The 6,154-nt window shown below is 39.0% G+C and overlaps 1 long non-coding RNA gene across 1 annotated transcript; it reads left to right on the top strand.

Annotated features, from left to right (window-relative positions):
* Window positions 1–3,336: 3,336 nt before the first annotated feature.
* LOC125264127 lies at window positions 3,337–4,433 on the top strand. Its single transcript, XR_007183989.1, has 2 exons — window positions 3,337–3,419; window positions 3,511–4,433. It is a non-coding gene; the product is annotated as an uncharacterized LOC125264127 (long non-coding RNA).
* Window positions 4,434–6,154: the final 1,721 nt, after the last annotated feature.

Raw genomic sequence — 6,154 nt, 5'->3', positions numbered from 1 at the left:
GTTTTTGCTGAAGGGCATGTTCATGGCGGCCTGACAAAGTTTGATGTTTCGCCATGAAACAGGAAGTTGTTGTAACTCAGGCACACAGTGTCCGACCTGCCCCAAACTTCACATGTTTTAGTCCTGGCCTGAAGACATCTCTATGCCAATATTCAGTTAAAGTCATAGCACTACCTGCTGGCAACAGGAATTGGCATGCTTTGCACTGTAATTCACTCCCAGAAACACATTTGTATATGCCATGAAGTACCAAACATACTAGAAACACGTTAAATCATGCAACACTTGGCTAAGTGCTAATGTATGCGATTAACGCCACGAAACAGGAAGTTGTTGTAATATGCTACTTACCCACTATATAGTAGGGGGAAAGCAGTAGGCGTGAGAGGATACGTCATAATTGAACACGGAGGAGAAAAGCGACGTGGGTGTTTTCAAATGTGAGTATTGAAAACCAAAAACACGGTTCCTTGTGTTAAAATCACATTTGTTGAACTACTGTAGAGTAAACTGCTGAATGTTTAAAGATGCTAGACAGTATAGTTGTGATTTTGCAGTAAAAACACATTTTATTGTGTATAGATAACATGGGAGCTCTAGTAAGCACACATAACTTAATTCTCCAAAGTGGATTTACATATTCTTATCCATATACAGGTGCTGGTCATATAATTAGAATATCATCAAAAAGTTTATTTATTTCACTAATTCCATTCAAAAAGTGAAACTTGTATATTATATTCATTCATTACACACAGACTGATATATTTCAAATGTTTATTTCTTTTAATTTTATTTTGATGATTATAACTGACAACTAAGGAAAATCCCAAATTCAGTATCTCAGAAAATTAGAATATTGTGAAAAGGTTCAATATTGAAGACACCTGGTGCCACACTCTAATCAGCTAATTAACTCAAAACACCTGCAAAGGCCTTTAAATGGTCTCTCAGTCTAGTTCTGTAGGCTACACAATCATGGGGAAGACTGCTGACTTGACAGTTGTCCAAAAGACGACCATTGACACATTGCACAAGGAGGGCAAGACACAAAAGGTCATTGCAAAAGAGGCTGGCTGTTCACAGAGCTCTGTTGTCCAAGCACATTAATAGAGAGGCAAAGGGAAGGAAAAGATGCGATAGAAAAAAAGTGTACAAGCAATAGGGATAACTGCACCCTGGAGAGGATTGTGAAACAAAACTCATTCAAAAATGTGGGGGAGATTCACAAAGAGTGGACTGCAGCTGGAGTCAGTGCTTCAAGAACCACTACACACAGACGTATGCAAGACATAGGTTTCAGCTGTCGCATTCCTTGTGTCAAACCACTCTTGAACAACAGACAGCGTCAGAAGCATCTCGCCTGGGCTAAAGACAAAAAGGTCCAAAGTTATGTTCTCTGATGAAAGTAAATTTTGCATTTCCTTTGGAAATCAGGGTCCCAGAGTCTGGAGGAATAGAGGAGAGGCACACAATCCACGTTGCTTGAGGTCCAGTGTAAAGTTTCCACAGTCAGTGATGGTTTGGGGTGCCATGTCATCTGCTGGTGTTGGTCCACTGTGTTTTCTGAGGTCCAAGGTCAATGCAGCCATATACCAGGAAGTTTTAGAGCACTTCATGCTTCCAGCTGCTGACCAACTTTATGGAGATGCAGATTTCATTTCCAACAGGACTTGGCACCTGCACACAGTGCCAAAGCTACCAGTACCTGGTTTAAGGACCATGGTATCCCTGTTCTTAATTGGCCAGCAAACTCGCCTGACCTTAACCCCATAGAAAATCTATGGGGTATTGTGAAGAGGAAGATGCGACATGCCAGACCCAACAATGCAGCAGAGCTAAAGGCCACTATCAGAGCAACCTGGGCTCTCATAACACCTGAGCAGTGCCATAGACTGATCGACTCCATGCCACGCCGCATTGCTGCATTAATTCAGGCAAAAGGAGCCCCAACTAAGTATTGAGTGCTGTACATGCTCATACTTTTCATGTTCATACTTTTTAGTTGGCCAAGATTTCTAAAATTTCTTTCTTTGTATTGGTCTTAAGTAATATTCTAATTTTCTGAGATACTGAATTTGGGATTTTCCTTAGTTGTCAGTTATAATCATCAAAATTAAAAGAAATAAACATTTGAAATATATCAGTCTGTGTGTAATGAATGAATATAATATACAAGTGTCACTTTTTGAATGGAATTAGTGAAATAAATCAACTTTGTAGTGTTGAGCACATAAATCTCAAAGGAAACTTGAATCTTGTCTGGATGTTACAGGGACAGATGATCACGTGTGTTTATTCGATGGATAGAGACTGATGAAGGAATGCTGCCATCAAAGGCTTTGAGTGAGTATACTACAGAAATTAATAAAAAAATCTATTTAAATCTTAAGTTGTAGTTTATTTTAATTATTGTAATTTCAAACAGAGTTATTACAGCACTTTTCTGATTTTTGATTTCTGTGCATTTGCTGCAGAGCTTTGTGGTGGAGCAGGACCTGTGAGGTGATGGCAGCATTTGTGAACAAAAGAAACAAAACAAAAGTAAGATCATTGTGTTACTTCTAATACAGAAATCAAATGACATTGTGCTATTAAAATGATTACTTTTGTATGATTTTTGTGCATTTTTGTAGGATCTGAAATGTCCACAGATTGGTGTGAGCATTGAAGATGGAGAGCCACAGCAGCATCCTGGAAATTGTGTAGTGCCATGGATGAGACCCTCCATCACTCCCCCTGCCCTTATTGCCTCATCTAGACCAGATGTTGCTGTGGTCTCTTCATCCTCAGTGAGTATTGATCCAGCGAAAGTATCTAGGACAAAGACCAAAAGACATTGAGGATGTGATTTTGGTCAAGTTTGTTCTACTGGTTTCAGTTCATACAATGGAGCCTGACTTTCAGAAGCTTCAAAAGCATCATCAAGTAATGTCATGAAGCTTCTGGAAGTCAGGATCCATTGACTGATATATATACAGAAACCAGCAGAACAAACTTGACCAAAATCACCTTTTGTAAGAAAAAAGAAAAAAAAAAATGAACACAGGGATTGAAGAGCATGAAGGCGAGTAAATAATGACTGAATTTATATGTTTGAGTGAACTAACCCTTTATGCCCCCAAATAGAAATTGAATGAAATGTATGTATGCATTTATATTATAGTAGTACCTTGAAAAAGTAAACTTTAAGAAATAGGCAGCTTTAATTAGCGTTTGTGCCCCAGACACTAACAAAAAATAATTTATAAAAATCAAATTTGTATTTGTGCATTGGCAGATGATTTTATCCAAAGTGACTTACAGTGCTCTTATTACAGGGATGATCAATGTGGAGAAACCTGGAGTAAAGTGTCTTGCTCAAGGACACACTGGTGGTGACGGCTGCGGAGATCGAACCAGCAACCTTCTGCTTACCAGTTCAGTGGTTTAGCCCACCACATCACAAAAGTAACAAAACTACACCAAAAATTTGCATGTAATGTTTTAATCTGTTTAAATGTTTTACAGGTAGTCTTGCTTATGGAGAGCATGCAAATGTTTGGAGCAGACACAGCCGCAGCCAGATTGTCCCGCACATCTTCTCCCACTCTTGCTTCAAGGTTGTGGGGTTCAGGGGTCCATCATCATGGTCTTCTTCATCCTCTGGTTCAACGATGTCCCCATTGAGAAGAGCAGCAATGAGGGATATTATGGATGGCAAAGACAGGCGAAGGTGTTCAAGGTGGTCAGCTGCAGAATTGGCACAGCTGTGTTGAGATGGCAGTGGGATGTGGGGTTCACTGCCTGCAAATACGTGATTGTTAAAAGTTTGAATAAAGCTTTGTTTCATGTGTTATTTACTTGTATATGCATTTATTTATTGTCATGTTACTTTTATTAATTCTTTTACTTTTTTTATTTTGCTATTATTATCAGTAAATGTATATATTTTATTAATTAATGCATTATTTCATTGCTTGACTGTAAATGGTGATGTATTCACGTCGGCTGTATTTGTCTAGTGTGTATTCATGCATAGCTATGTCATATTACAAAACATTACATTTTGCTTGTTTTACTAAAGAAGTAAAACGAAAAGTAATATAATTAAGCTTTGGTCAGCATTTATCATTATTATTGTAAGTGTTGGGGTGGGCTAGCAATGCAATTCATTCTGGGGTAATCTTAATTTTTAAGTAGTGATACTTACATTTTTTGAGTATAAAATCAGTCTTCTCCAAAGGCGAGATCTTCGAGCAGCTGCCTGACGTCTTCTTTGTGCAAACATTGCTAACACTGAGAAAAACTGTACTAGGTAGGGTTGTCGAGTTACTGGTGCTGTGAGGTGTTAGTGCACCTGTTGCTCATATCTTTATTTTTATTGCAGGACCTATAATTACATACAAGATCAGGGAAAATACCATGGTTGTATCTTTAACAATGAACAATAATAATGACCAAAAAAACAACAACATAAATATGGGTTTGTATACATCATAGTTTGAGATTATATACACAGACAAAAAGCATGCTGATGAGGTTAAATATCTTTGAATACATCATCATAATGCATAAAAATGTATTTATTTTATTTTATTTATTTTTTGTTATTTATAACCCTGAGGGATGAAACTAGAGCTATTTCAACAAGAAAAAGAGGAAAACATAAAGGAGATTTATGCCACTTTTGCTTGTGAATGAACATTTTTGCATATAAAATAAAGAAATTAACAACATATTCAAAAGATCTCGATTTTGGGTTTTCGTAACAAAAAATAAACTGGGGTTCACATTAGTAGGGTTAAAAATATAAGAACTTAAATTAACCCCAAAATATATTGGTTGTACTACAATCACAAAATAAACAGGCAGCTGTTTCTTCAACAAGACTACAAAACAAGTTTAATCAATATCAAGATATTTACAGATAGATTGAATTAAACCTGTCACTCATATCTTTTAACTTGTTGAGCTTGTGTAATGTCGTAGGTCACATGATAACATCACATGGCAGATGATGTCCGGATCGCATTCATACTCAATGAGATTCATTAGCGCTCGTTTAGTAAGTACTTATTGAAATTAAGTACCTACTCATTGAGCAGGCGGTTTCGGATGCAGCCATCTACTTGGCAATATTCAAAGCAAACGAATATTCATGTTCCCAGAACGTTAATTTTTGGTATGTATAGCGTTATTTTAACATTAATCTAATGTTCCCAGAATGTTAGTTTTTGGTTCCCAGAACATTATTCTAACGTTAATCTGACTTTCCCAAAATGTTACTTTTTGGTTTGTATAACGCTATTCTAAAGATAATCTAAAGATCTCATGACATTATTCTAACATTAATCTAATGTTCCTAGAACATTATTCTAATGTTAATCTAATGTTAATCTAACGTTCCCCTAACGTTAGTTCCCTTTCAGTCGGTCACGTTCGACGTACGTCAGTAGTGACCGACGAATTGGGATATCGCTAGAGAGCCCCTATCAGCTTCGAGAAGACTAAAACAAGCCAATGAACATTGGCGTGCGATATTTGCATAACGCACCCCTCCCCATCCGGGGCATATAAAAGGGGGAGGAGATGCAATCGCACTCTGTCTTTCGCTTCGGAGCCAAGCTTTGGTGTCCTACGGCTGAGAAGATCTTCAAAAAAGAAAACAGCACACTCTTACCGTGTTTGGAGCTACGACACTGCAGCGAGTCCACGAGCTTCCGGGTCCGGGCAGCAACATCGGCTGTGAGACAGCGTTCCGCTGTAATCCCAACATTGTTTGGTCTGCGATTTGGCCGGGTCCCGTGTGTGTGTGTTTAACACACTTCGTGACACTCCCTGTGTGTCTCATTCACAAAAAGAGCTGTGAGTTTCCCCCTCTATTAGACTTTACAGACGAACCCTGCATCTGGGGAGATGGCATTTCGTCTGTGCGCTACTGGATGTGGTCGTTCCCTGGTCCCTGCTGATGGGCACAATCGCTGTATCACGTGCTTGGGCGTTCAGCACACTGAGGCCGCGTTTGTAGATGGTTCATGTTCCCATTGTGGGAACATGACTATCGCGGTGCTGAGGTCGAGACTTTCGTTCCTTGGTTCTCAGGGAGCGGGGGTCCCCTCCCCTATGCCCCGTGCGGCCGTTTTCTCTGGCTCCGGTCGGAGTGACGGTTCGT

This window comes from Megalobrama amblycephala, linkage group LG3 (assembly GCF_018812025.1).
Source record: "Megalobrama amblycephala isolate DHTTF-2021 linkage group LG3, ASM1881202v1, whole genome shotgun sequence".
Lineage (NCBI taxonomy): Eukaryota > Metazoa > Chordata > Actinopteri > Cypriniformes > Xenocyprididae > Megalobrama > Megalobrama amblycephala.
Note: the sequence above shows the minus strand (reverse complement) of the source record. Positions and strands in the feature narration are given on the sequence as shown.